Source organism: Onychomys torridus, chromosome 16 (genome assembly GCF_903995425.1).
Source record: "Onychomys torridus chromosome 16, mOncTor1.1, whole genome shotgun sequence".
Lineage (NCBI taxonomy): Eukaryota > Metazoa > Chordata > Mammalia > Rodentia > Cricetidae > Onychomys > Onychomys torridus.
The window spans coordinates 16,822,686-16,836,278 of record NC_050458.1 but is presented as its reverse complement, the minus strand read 5'-3'; positions in this window follow the sequence as shown (position 1 = coordinate 16,836,278).

The following is a 13,593-nucleotide window of genomic DNA, read 5'->3' as shown; positions in this document are numbered from 1 at the left end:
TTATTTCTTTCTGTGACTGTGTATATCCATTTTCTTCTCTTTCCTCAGCCTACACACAGCACATTATGAAACACATTGGGACCTGTTTAGAGATTTGTTCTGTCTGGACCTCTTTTACTGTGTATCTCTATTTTTGTTTTGACCATGTGATCATACTTTTAACTGCTAAACTACAGATATGCCCTCTGCACAGCTCTATCTCTGGCTCTACCTGCTTTTTAGGTTACCCAGAGCAAAGCCTAAAGCTCTCCCCCAGTCAGAGGTAGATTTTACCTGGAACTTCATTCAGCTCTCCAGTTCTGGAATGTCGCAGGCATTTTTCACTTAGTTTTTTGTTTCTACTTAGCATGGAAAAATGCTGTTTAAGTGCTCTGCTCTAAGGCAGAATTTCTTAAAGGAGACATACCTTAAAAAAAAAAAAAAAGCAGCCAGGCAGTGGTGGCCACGTCTTTAATCCCAGCATTTGGGAAGCAGAGCCAGGTGGATCTCTGAGTTCGAGGCCAGCCTGGGCTATGGCTACCAAGTGAGTTCCAGGAAAAAGGTGCAAAGCTACACAGAGAAACCCTATCTTTGGGGGAAAAAAAAAAAGCTTTCTCAGGCCCTACATGGAAATATAGGCCCACTTTTGAATGCCTACATGTATAGTTGGTTGTTTTTATGCTTTACTCTTTAGGCTTTGGTGGGGGGGGGGGTTGCTATGGGATGCCTTTTTGTATGCAGTGAATATGCGTTGCTCCCATTGGCTAATAAATAAAGCTGTTTTGGCCTATGGCAAGGCAGCTTAGGGGCAGGAGGGAAATCCAACAGAGATATGGAAAGAAGAAAGGACAATAGGGAGGGACGCCTAGCCATTGCCTAAGGAGCAGCAAGATGCCAGCAGACAGGTGACACTACCAACACATGGCAAAACATAGATTAATAGAAATGGGTTAATTTAAGATGAAAGAGTTGTAGCAAGAAACCTGTCATAGTCCATACAGTTTGTAAATAATATTAAGCCTCTTTAAGCAGCTGCAGGACCCTGGGGCCAGGCAGGGCCATGGAGCCAGGAAGGACCTGAGAAACTTACCATTATTGGGGGGGGGGTTGGCTGCCACCCAGATCCCAAATAAATCACATAGAGGCTTATTCTTTTTTTTATGAATACCTGGCCTTAGCTTGGCTTGTTTCTAGCCAGCTTTTCCTAAATAACCCTCTTTGTCTTTTGCCTCTGGACTTTTATCATTCTCTATACCATTCTTTACTTCTTACTCCATGGCTTGCTGTGTAGGTAGGTGGCTGGCTCCTGGAGTCCTCCTTACCTCTTCCTCCCCGATTCTTAATCTTTTCCTCCCAGATTTCTCCTCTTGTTTATTATTTCTGCCTGCCAGCCCTGCCTATCCTTTCTTCTGTCATCCTATTGGCCGTTCAGCTCTTTGTTAAGCCAATCAGGTATTTTAGACAGGCAAAGTAACACAGCTTCAGAGAGTTAAACAAATGCAACCTAAAAGAATGCAGCACATCTTTGCATCATTCAACAAATGTTCCACAGCATAGGCAAATGTAACACTTCTTCAATTAATATTTTACAATAGTATGTATTTTTTTATAAGTGTCTATAAGGCATTAATTTAATGATAATCATGCTACAGGCTGGCCCTGGACATTTCGTCTTTCTCCCTCCTTCTCTTAGTGTCTCTTCTCTTCTCTTCTCTTCTCTTCTCTTCTCTTCTCTTCTCTTCTCTTCTCTTCTCTTCTCTTTTCTTCTCCTACTTATTCTCTCTGCCCACCAGCCAGTTCTACCTCTCCCTCTACTGCCTAGCTATTGGCTGTTCAGCTTTTTATTAGACCAATCACATGCCTTAGGCAGGCAAGGTGAAGTAGCAGTGCATCTTTACATAATAAACAAATGTAACAAATATTTGCCTAGCTAAACAAAATACATATTCCACAAAAAATGTGTGATTTCTCTTCAGGCCCATTCCACAGAAGGAACGCATACACAGCACTGCTATGTTATCAGAGATTGGATAACCCAGAGACTTACAGTAATGATAGTCTGCTGTACTATTAGGTCAATGCCTTATCCAATCATCATCAGAGAGGCTTCCTCTGGCAGCAGATAGGAACAGATAGAGAGACCTACAGTCAAACAGTATGCAGAGATAGAGTCTAAATGGGAGGTCTTCATCAAATTCCTCCCCTCAGAGCTCAGAGAATCTAATGGAGAATGTAAGAGCCAGAGAGTGGCAGACACCAGAAGAAGCAAGGCACATATGAACTCACAGAGACTGGAGCAGCAATGATGGATCCTATATGGGTCTGTACCAGGTCCTCTGCATACATATTATAGCCACTAAGTTTACTGTTTTCATGGGCCTCCTGACTATGAGAACAAGTGGATCTTTGACTCTTGTGCCTGTTCTTGGGCCTCTTCCTCCTGTTGAGTTGCCATGTCCAACTTTGATATAATAGTTTTTCCTTCATCTTATTATATTTATTCATTTTATATTTTATTTCATTTTCATTTATTTTTAATATATTATATTTTTAGTTGTTAGTCCTTAGAAGTTTATTCTAATGAGAGATAGGAAGGGAGTAGATCTGGAGGGAAGGTTTGTGGGGATGAACTGGGAGTAGTAGAGGCAGAGGGAACTATAATCTTGGCATGTTTTATGAGAAAAGAATCTACTTTCAATAAAAGGAAAAAACAGAAATTAAAGCTAGAAAAAAGAAAAGAATTATGTGAGTTACTAAGAAAAATACTTCTATGGTATTACCATAGAAAATTTGAAAGTTTAAAAATTAATGAAAATACATTTGGGACTATGTTGTACATTTTAAACTTATTTTTCTATCTTAAGAACAAAAATAGACCAAATATGTTATGAACTGTAGATGTGGTTTATACAAAAGTGCAGTAGGTTGAACTATGATGGATGAGTCCATATTCAAGGAAAAGTCTATGATTCTTATCTAAAGCTTACCTCTAAAGCATTTGACTGAATTTCAAGATACATAAATACTAAATGTATGAACATCATACAAAATTTTGTAGCTATAAGTTTTTTGATTAATTAACTCATTAGAAATTCTGAATAAATTAGATCAGCAGGCTTCATCTAATTTCAGCCATGAAGATAAGTTACACTTCCTGAAGAAAGAATATCTTTACAAGGGCCTTTGTTAGATATTCTATTACTAGTCTTATTTACTTAAGGAAGCAAACTCGTCCTAAGTGGGTAAATCAATTACATTGAACAGTTATTGAATTTCCATTGCCTCCAGGATAAAGATACACTACAGATCATGACATGGCAGTGCATTTATGATCTGGTTTTTACATTTTTTTCAGCTTTGGCACCTGTCCCACCAAATCTCTCCTCATTCAACTTAAATTTGTAGAATAGCAAGATTATTTGCTACTGGGTTTTAAATCTATAATTGCATGACAATACTCACTGAATTCAGACATTGTTTTTCAGGGGACTAATATACTTAACCCTGACATGACAGGATTCTGATTATTCAGTAAAAATCATTCTATTAGAAAATAATCTTCTCTCATTTGTATACAAACTGTCATTTAAAGAGCAGAGAAAGATTGATAGAGAGAAATCTTGACTAAAAGGGTATCAGTACTGTTTGTTCATTTCAGGCATCTATGAGGGAACATAGGCATAGACTCTGTAAATTAGAGAGGGCCTCTGTATTTTGGGAAGATATTGAGTTTAATAATTCCATAAAAATGTTTGGAAAATCTTTAAGGTTTACTAAAAATATTTTAATTTTTAGATTACTTAAAAGTAATAGTCACTTAATAACAAGGAAATAGGAAAAATGCAAAAATTCTAAGATTTTACTCTATGTAACTCTAGGTGGTAGTATTATATTGCAGGCATTATTTTATTCTATTTATTTGAACTTTTCAATAATTAAAATGTGTTTACTTTGATAATAAGTAATGAAGCTTTTAAACCCATACCAAGACTTTACTCAGGGTTCATGAGTCTTTTTATGGCACTTTCATGAACTATTGATTTTTAGCATCTATTACTCTTTGTAACCCATTATCTCCTTATTATTTATAGAAAGAAGCTTGTTAAAGCTATGTATGTATGTATGTATGTATGTATGTATGTATGTATGTATGTATGTATCTTCCTGATCAGGCAGAAGGGGGAGGTCTGCTTCATATTTTCTCTCTATGATTAACATATGTTCTAGTGTCACCCAATACATGTTTGGAGTTTAACCAACACGATTATCAACAGAATTATCTTCAGCAGAGTTGGCAGTGTTCCCCAATGCCTTGCGGAAGGAAACAGAAGGATACTCTATGGATGATAGCTTATCAGTGGCACAGCATCACTCTGAGAGAGAGATCTTGCATTAGCCTCTTAGCTAAAGATAGTGATAAATTATCTTCAGTATTATTAGGCTGTTAATATTATGCACGAAAGCAATGTTTTCCTGAACTTTCTCGAGAGTTATCTTACATATTTAATATTACATATTTTTAACCAAATCCAAGGGAATGGTCATATTTTTAAAGTTTAAATTATATAGTACAAGCTTAATTTTTGTCCACATTAGCCACCATTAATTTCTAATCATTAATTTCTCCCATCTTCAAGTGAAGTGCAGAGATCTTCTTCCACTAAAAAGGATTATGATATTATGCTTGGTCCATTTATTCTGGTACTGAGATGTTAGTGAATTTCTTAAGCTCTGCTAACTTTGTGAAAGACAGATTCACAATCTTCATTGTTAATTTTCAGACTAAAGAAGCAGCTTCTTCATTTCCACTGTTTCAACTGAAATCAATAATTGTTAATTTAACAGGTTTGCACTCATCTTTCTGCTGGATTATAACATAAAGATAAATAAGATTGCTTTATAAAAGCCAGACTTGAGAACCAGATGTGTAATGCATTAGAGTTGAGACATAGGAGTCAGGGATCTAAAAAGCGAAGGATAATTAGAGAAGCCCCAGGACAGAAAAAGAGGAGGTGTCAGCAATATTGGAAGCATGGGCATTCCAGGGATGCTATGATTAATTTTGTGCTAAACTGACTAGACCAAGGGATGCCCAATGATTTGGTTGAACATTGCTGTTTTGGTATGCCTATGGAAGTGTACCCAGAAGAGAATAGCTTTGGGGCTGGTGAAATGAATAAAGTAATTGCTCTTCCCACTACTGGTGACCATAATCCAGTCTGTAGAGGACCTGGACAGGGTGAAAGGAAGACAGGAAATTGACTCTGCTGACTGCTTCAGTTCCTCACTGATCTCTTGACCTCAGTCCCCCTTGATCTCAGGCCTTCAGATTGGGACTGTAATCCACACTCCTGGTTTTCCAGCTCAAAGATTTTCCACTACCTTTCATGGGCTTGCATCTTGTGGACTAGCACTCTTGGGATAACTCGATCTCCGTGACTTAATGGGGCATATAATATATATATATATATATATATATATATATATATATATATATATGTGTGTGTGTGTGTGTGTGTGTGTGTGTGTGTGTGTGTGTGTGTATGTATGTATATATTGTGAAATTTATTGTATCTTAAGAAAAATGTCTTTGTAGAGATAGATATAATACACATATGCATATGATACATTGAATAGAACAAGATAAAAACAATTATATATATTTTGCTTTTCTGAAGAAATTGACTCCAACCTTGAGAGCCAAGTCTGAGCAAAATTGCAAAGACAATAATTTTCAGTAGACATAGTGTGTGTGTGTGTGTGTGTGTGTGTGTGTGTGTGTGTTTGTGTGTGTGTGTGCAGATTAAAATTCTCTAGTTCTGAAAATGATGATCTACAGTATTAGGAAAGGAATTGTGTACAAAGTGGAGTTCAGGGAAGCTATCCATGAAAATCCTATCTTACCTCAGCAGCACAAATTGTGGCGACCATTCTGTTTTATTCAGGTTTTACTAATGGTGCTTGGTTTAATTCTTAAAGGAATCCTGCGATGTTTATTTTCTTATGGCTTTGCATTTTCATACATAAAGAAACTGAGATTCTGGAGAATTTAGGAAAGTTTCTGCATGTGTGTATATATGTAGTGTGCATACATATATGTATGTCTATATGTCTGTGGACATATATGTACAGAGGTGTATGCAGGCCAGAGACTGATTTCAGATATAACCCTCAATTACTATCTACTTTACCTACTGGGGCAGAGTCTCTTCTGAACCGACAGTATGCTGATTCTGGCTATTACAGCCAGACAGCTTGCCCAGGGAGATCCCCCTATGCTTTCCCTGGGAATACAAGCAGGCAGTCATGGCACGCAGCTTTCATGTAAGTGCCAGAATCTAAATTCCTCTCCTTGGAGCTGTGCGATAAGGGCTTGATCCACTAAGCCACCTCACCAGCCCCAACTATTTTATGATCATTAGGATGTAATCAATAAATTAATCTGGGGCCACAATTTCCTGGGAAATGCAAAGCACCCTTATTAATGACCACAACCCTCACACCCTAAATTCTTCACCTGTTATTTAGTAGTTTATATGATTCTGAGTTTCATTCAATTGTTTTTATTGTTATAGATTTCTATATTCACTCCTTACAACTCTATTTATTCATATATTTACCTTTTATCATTTTATTATTAGCATTATTAAGAAAAACCTCCCATCTCCATTGAACTCCTTTTTCCTCTCTCTCCCTCCTTACTCCCTTCATTTTCTCTTCCTTCCCACACATCGACCAAGTTACACAAATGTTGTCTATTTATGTTGCTTGGTAGGGAAGACAGTGATTTGATACATTTTACCCTGATGAGTATAAAATTTGGGCAGCAGAAATGATGATTTGGATTTACATAGAGGGAAATGGAGATCAAGAGAATCCTATGGGACCAGGTAGTGTAGAAGAACTGAATGGAACTAATTATATGCCTAGATATAAAGAAGGCTATTCTTAGGAAATGATGTCTAAACTGACAGGCGATGAGTTTGAAATGCTTTGATTAGAACTGAATGTCAGGAACAATTAAGGAATCATCAAGGAGAATTATTTGGGGTCCTTATTTCAGTGGAAATGTCATGACCAGACTTGAAAAATGGCTTTTATATGCTTATGAGATTCTTAGAGATGTGTAGCACATACTTAGGTATATGGCTCTGAAGGTTCAACAAGATCAGACTAGACTGGAGATAAAGCCACAGAAAGGAGTGAGATTTGGGGATGATATATGTAAGGTGAGAGAAGCATGCGTTTCTGCAAATCATTTTTAGTTGCTAGGAACCAGGCAGACAATGAGGAGCCAGCAAAGAGATCTGTGTGGAACAGCTAACAGGTAGATAGAACAGCCAAAGGATTAAATAGAAAGGCAAGAGGGTTTTCTGGCACTAGATAAAAAGTATATGTTTTGAAAGAGATTAACAGGGTCAAATGCTGTTCTCGGATCAAGAAAGGTAAAAACTGAGGAGATTGTTACACATGAAGAAATAGGTGGTGATGGCCCAGTGATTCAGGAAGAATGTTTCAGTGGAACAGAACCCTTCTGTGAAGGAGCTAAAGAGAAAAAAGAAGTTAACACATGGGACAGGAATTGTGGATAACTACTTTGAGAATTATAACATTTAAGAAGATGAAAAAGATAACCTAGAAACTTGATGAGTGCGTGATGCCCCATTCCCTTTGGCAGGTGGTGCCCCTTATAAACTTTACATACTAAAATGCACGCACTAGTGTGAAATGGGAAGATTAGCTACTAGAATGGTTCAAGATAATTAAGTGTGAGAGAAGTACAGTAGGTAAGACTGAATAGGGCTTAATACATTTATTACCTAGGTTTAGCAATAGTGAGAAAGAGCAAATGCTTTTCTATTTAAGTCATAATGATTTATAAAAATAAAGGAATGGAGGAAGTGATGAAGATGTATTTGTGGGTTTGGTTACAGGGGGACTATGTAATGTACTTTTCACGAGACATAGGAGCTCAGCCAAGATGTCTACAGAGAAGAGTGCATCAGGAAGCCTGCAGGTCTAGGGTAATGACTTTGAGATCCTTTGAGATAAGTATTTTTATTCCTTCAAGTTTCTGTGTTGGAACCTATTTCCCAAAGTGAGGCTATTAAAAGGTGGATACTCAGAGGCATGATTAGGTATTGAGGGCAACATCTCTCATAAATATAATCATGAAACAAGCTTGGGGAAGCCTCATTGCTACTAACCTCTCAAGATCACACAACATAAAAGGTCGACCAGGAAGGAACAGGGTACTCAGCTGGGCTCACAGCTATCTGTGTCTAGACCTTGTGGTTTCAGCTACAAGGACTGTGAGAAATACATAGTTGCAGTTTGGGGTTGGGGATTTAGCTCAGTGGTAGAGCACTTGCCTAGCAAGCACAACGCCCTGGGTTTGATCTTCAGCTCTGGAAAAAAAAAGTTTCAGTTCATTTTCTTCACTCTTAAAAAAAATGTCATTTATTTGTTTTGGTGTGTGTGTGGGGGGGGTACATCTCTGCGAGGGTCCTATGATAACCTGTAGTAGCTGGTTGTCTCCTTCAACCTCAAGTGATCAGGCTTGGTGGCAAGGACCTTTGCCCACTGAGCCATCTTTTGACCCCTATGCATTTGTAGTTTATAAAATACCCACTTTATGGTATTTTTTGTGATAGTAGCCATAACAGAATAAGACAAAAATCATTATGATACCTATTAAATTATAGAAATGTATCATAATAGCATTTTCATGGTGTTTTTTGTTTGTTTGTTTGTTTGTTTAGTTTAGAGGTCAGTAACACGGCTTCTTACTTCACATCAGTGAGACTCCTGATCAGAAAACAGACTCAAGGAAAAGTCAGAAAGGCTTTTTCATTCATGGTACTTGGCTCTTGTTGTCTTACTTCTAAGGCTGAGAAGGCTTCTTTGATTCTTGTGTTGTGCTCACTGCTCTTGGTCCTGGCTCCCACAGTGGTTTTGTTAAGTGACACAGCAGTGGTTGCAGAAGGAATGGTGCTGCCTCCCCTGATAAAGACATCTCAGGAGAGTGAAAGCTTACAAACATCCTGTGCCACGAAATCTCCTTGGCTGTGAGTGAAGATATGTGGAAGCAAACTAAAACCGACAGCATCCTGGTTTGGCAAGAGATCGGTGGAGACTATCTGATGCTCTTTATGTCCTCCCTGAAACATTTGGATTTAACTTTGTTTTCTCTTTGCCTGGTACACAGTTGTCATCATGATAATGCTACTATCTGTCACAGGCTAGTTTAGCTGGTTTTCAATGATCTCATTCCATCCTTAGGACACCGCTGTAAGGATAACTTTACAAATTTAAAGACATACAGATTTAAAAATCTGAGACACATATATTATTTTTATCTGGCTCAAAGTCACATAGTTTAGTTCAGTGCTGTGATAGTTCAAAAGCAATGTCGCTTGTCAGCTGGGCTCTTAAAGTTTCTATGCACATGCTGGATTGATGAATGCATACCTTCTTGCCTTTGTCCATCTGATGCAATCTAGTATTCTCATTTTCCAGCCGAGGTTCAAAGTCCCATGCAAGATGGATCTATGTTTTATCAAAAGTGACAGGGCTGGCATTTCACCTAGGCTATTTGGACTCCTTGTCTTGTTCTTTCTCTAATATGCCTAATTCATGCCCGGTGATATTCCTCTTACCCCGAGTTTTGTTTTCTCCTTCAGCCTGTACACCTCTAGCTCAGTAGTGATCTAATACTACTGTGTGGGCTTTAGAGTTTATTTGATTTGGAGCAATCTAAAGGGCCTGCTGGCTGGGTCTAAATATAAGATTGTGAATTCAGGGATGAGGGCACATATTTTAGGCCTGAGGGGATTTTTATAGGTTGTGGCAAAACACTGCAAATGATTGGCAACACTTGGCAGAACTACAATGAATTGTTGAACTCTAAATGTTGTATGACATGTGAATTAACATAAAGGGAGGGTAGATTCACGGCAGAGAGGTATAATATTTCTAATGCATTATACCACATTAGAAACCACCATAGTTTACAAAGTGAATTGATTTTATGGAAGTCTTGGCTTGACAGCCATATCCAGGACCATTGTTTTGAATAAAGCAGATACCTTTGCCTTGCACAGAAAACACGGCAGTGGCTGGCACTTCGCTTGTTGCCTTACAGCATCCTGTGATGTGAGGGGCCAGTCCATCTTGTTGAATTGATTGGTCTGAGGGAGAAACCACAGCGTGGTGTGGTTTAAATGACTCATTCAGTCTCATGAAAGTGGTCTGTGTTAGAGCCAGAGTCGGGATTTGGATCTTCCATCTTGAATGCCATGCTTTGTATTAAGCCCCACGGTGTTCCAATATATCATTGGGCTCATTTAAACCACATGGATAATTCATTTTTCAACACCCTGGTTATAGGTCACCTCAGCTGCCACTTCCATTAGCTTCTCCCACACCTGCATGTGGCTTGGCCAGGCTCCTTTCCAGGGCTGCTTTGATACCAGTACTGCTCATTAGACACAAGGAAAATAAAAGTGACAACGACAAAATAGCTTCCACTATGACATCCACACAACTCTTCTTTGTTCTGGCTTCTGCTTCTATGGCACTCGGTATCACTTCAATTAAACCATGCCTGCCTACTGGTCTTGGTTCACTTAGACTTTCAGAGCCTTTAATACATAGCACAATAGGGCCTATGTGTTTATGTTTACTGATATCTTGGAGATAGTGGAGAAGCTGTCCTGTTTTTAGTGAGGTAACAAAAAGATAGCCTGCTGTGAGACCCAGAATACGACTCCATCTTCCTCATGACAGATTGTCTATTTTCAACTTATGTTCACCACCATCACATTCTGAGGCGAAGAGAAACAAGGAATCACATTCCCAGGGCCTCTTTCCATATGGTTCCTGTTTAGTGTCTACCAATGGGAGGCATTCTCATGAGATTTGGAAGGAAGCAGGAAGGGAAAAAAGAACATAGGAAAGATTGATCTTGGATTCGAACATTTCTGTATTCAACAACTGTTTATTAAGGTCTGTGCGTAGCAGCATTCATTGTTCTGGATTCTTATGCTTATGCATTTGTATTCTTTGAGTAAGTGAGATGAAAACAACTCAAAAACTGAGAAGCTATGGGGGAGAATCTCCTATAAGAATACTCTAAAATGCTAGAGGATATGTTAAAGCTTGGTAAAGCTTGTCTTCTTTTCATGAAATTTCTAATTCTCTAAAACTTTGTTGATATAGTTTTTGTAGATTTAAATTAAAATACAATTGCACCATTTCCCCATTTCCTTTTTTCTCTTTGCAGTTTCTTCTATGTACAGCTCCCTTGTTCTTTCTCAAATTCTTGGCCTGCTCTTAATTATTGTTACGTAAGTGTCATTGCTACTATGTTTTCTATCGATTGTTTATAGTTCAATATCTTGTTTCTATGTAGTGTGCGTGTAATTTAGAGAGCCCTTAGGGTCAGAGTACAAACATCAGATGCTGGTACTTGCCTTCCATATTTGCTTGAGACCAGGTCCTTTTGGTTTTCCTTGTTGCATACTCTATGCTAGCTGGCCCAAAGCTTCTAGCTACTTTCTTATCTCCAGTTCCCATGTTACTGTAGGATCTCTAAGATTATAAATACAAGCTAACTCTCTAGCTCTAAGAGGTTTCTCATGCTTGAGTGACAGGGCTTTACTCTCTGAGCTATCTCCTCAGGTCAATCTCTCCTCTCCTCTCCTCCTCCCCTCCCCTTCTCTTCCTCCCTCCCCTCCCCTCTCCCTTCCTTCTTCCCTCCCACCTTCCCTCTCAACTGGAATTGCTGAATACCAGCATTTGTGATCCTGAAACACACAGGACATGAACTCGTAAAGGAACCACCATAGGCCCACTGGACTGGCAATTACATTCAATAGAATGTTTCATCAGTTTTAAATGATTGAATTAGTATGCTGTCTCCTGGTACTACAGTGGATTCATCATGTACCTTATATAATGTCATGGGAATGTGGGACAGTAAGTATATATTTGAATATATAAAGAGGCCATTCTGAATATAATATTTTTAACTAATACTTTTATATATTTTATAATTAGAGAGAGAGAGAGACAGAGAGAGACAGAGAGAGACAGAGACAGAGACAGAGAGACAGAGATAGAGAAACAAAGTTTCATTTAAGTTCTAGCTCTAGGTGACCTAGAACTTTCTGTGTAAACCAGGCTGTCCTCAAACTCACAGAGAACAGCCAGCCTCTGATTCTTGAATGTGAGGAGTTAAAATGTGCTCCATCATGTCCTGCTATTAGTGATTTCTTTTATGATATAATGACACCAATTGGCATATGGAAATGTGTGTTGGGGTATTCAATGCAGCCTGGCTATCTATGAGTAGATAGATGTACTACCCTCTGTCCCAATTACTATTCCTATCCCAGCATTCATCAGTTGCCAATAGCTATTTTCCCTGGAATCTTTATAAAATTATAATAACTGTTCTGTGTTTCTTGTGTGGCATATGTTCACATCGACACCTGTGATAAAAATTATTTCTTCATTCATGTCTGCATCTTATATCCTAGTGTTTCACTTCCCACTAAGGATATGTGCTCATATGTATGGGGCTGAAGTACTATGTCTATTCTTTCCAGTTCAACTTGGAGAAAAGGAATGGGGGAGGGGTACTAGTCTATGTTCTGCCTTTGCTGACTCTGGTGTCATTGATGTTTATCTTAGAATATGCAGGTGTGTATCTCCATATTTCATCTGGGAAAGGAAGTGATTCTACTAGAGGGATCTAAGAATCTATATCTACAGTCCTCCTCTTCCTCCTCCTCCTTCTTTTGAATCCTCCTTCTACTTCTCTCCCCCCTATATAACAGCCTTGCACCTCATGAAAAGTTATCTTAGATATAATTTTTATCATTTTGATAATTATATGCATGTATGCATTGAATTATAATCCCATCTACTTCATATTTCTTCCCTTCAATTCCACCAACATCTTCTCCAAGATGTTGTCCCTCCCAAATTCATGTCTTTTTTTTTTTTTTTTGGATAGCTCACTAAGCACAGTTAAAGACTACACCCAATCATAGGAAACCTATCAGTGGCAATATCCTTAAAAAAATGATTTTTTCCTGTCCTTGCCGCAATCCTCTGCCCATGGTTCTTCAGTAAGGCATGTGTTCTGGAAGTCATCAACCCCATCTGTGCCAGGATTGGTCTGGCTTGGTTTTGTGCAGATCTTGTGAAGATAATCAGAAGAGCTCACAAGTAAGATAGCCTTGCCACAGCTCAAAGGCATTTCACAGGAGTGAAATGCTTCCCCATCCTCCAGCTCTTATGCCCTTTATGTAACTTCTTCCACAATGTTTCAGTGACCTCTGGGGACTTCATAAGCAAGAACTCTTAAGGAGCTATTCTATCCCTGTTACTGAAATTGTCAGTTAAGCTTCTGTGAACAGCATTGTCTACGCATGCAGGGTAATTCAACTAGAGCTCTTTTCTTTTGTTTCAGCTGTATTGTGAATTAGCTTACTCACTAGTGGATGTAAGTAAGGATTTTCATATATTTCTAAATTTGCTTGACTGATCCATTGCCTTCCTCAACCACTTGCCCCCCTCCATTTAGTTATCTCCCACAGCATCCTG